At 54.0% G+C, this 570-nt stretch overlaps 1 protein-coding gene across 1 annotated transcript in view; it reads left to right on the top strand.

Annotated features, from left to right (window-relative positions):
- The window catches only part of LOC125488218 (disco-interacting protein 2 homolog B-like), an 8,258-nt gene that overhangs the window by 5,750 nt on the left and 1,938 nt on the right, over nucleotides 1-570 (top strand). The gene's annotated exons all lie outside the window — the stretch shown is intronic.

The raw sequence follows: 570 nt of genomic DNA, 5'->3' as shown, positions 1-570 counted from the left end.
GCCTACACGTGACTCCAGACCCACGGCAACGTGGCTGACTCTAGCCTGCTGATTATATCCAGAGCTCGGCGGATCCAATCCTGGAGCGTAGGAAAGCCGGGGGGCCGTCCAACGTCGAGGTTGCGTAGGGACGTCGGTGAGGCCTCTTCTCAGCTCTGGTCACCCCCATCCCCCCCCCTCCCTCCCCTCCCCTCCTCGTTATAAGAAGGACGCTACTAAACTGGAGGGGGTTTCGGGAGAGATTTACTGGGACGTTGCTGGGGAACGGAGGGGAATGAGTGACGTGGAGAGGTTGGGGCTTCTCTCGCTGAAGGGTGACCTTAGAAAGGTTTATAAAATCATTGGCAGGAAGGGGGAGTACAGATAAAGTGAATAACTGACAGGGCTCGTTTCCCTGGCGTTGGCGGGGGAGGTATTCGAAACAAGGGAGTATATCCTGAAGGTGAGAGGAGAAAAGGGGGACACTTGAGGCAAATATATGTATTCTTTTTATATATATATATATATATATAACTCCCCAGAGCAGCTCTCGCGTATTTCCAGTGGGGGTGTCGGACGTGGGGTTCGGGG

The sequence above is a fragment of the Rhincodon typus genome, unplaced genomic scaffold (assembly GCF_021869965.1).
Source record: "Rhincodon typus isolate 14 unplaced genomic scaffold, sRhiTyp1.1 hic_rhity00000069, whole genome shotgun sequence".
Taxonomy (NCBI): domain Eukaryota; kingdom Metazoa; phylum Chordata; class Chondrichthyes; order Orectolobiformes; family Rhincodontidae; genus Rhincodon; species Rhincodon typus.
The sequence above is the reverse complement of the archived record's forward strand: the minus strand, read 5'-3'. Positions and strand labels throughout refer to the sequence as shown.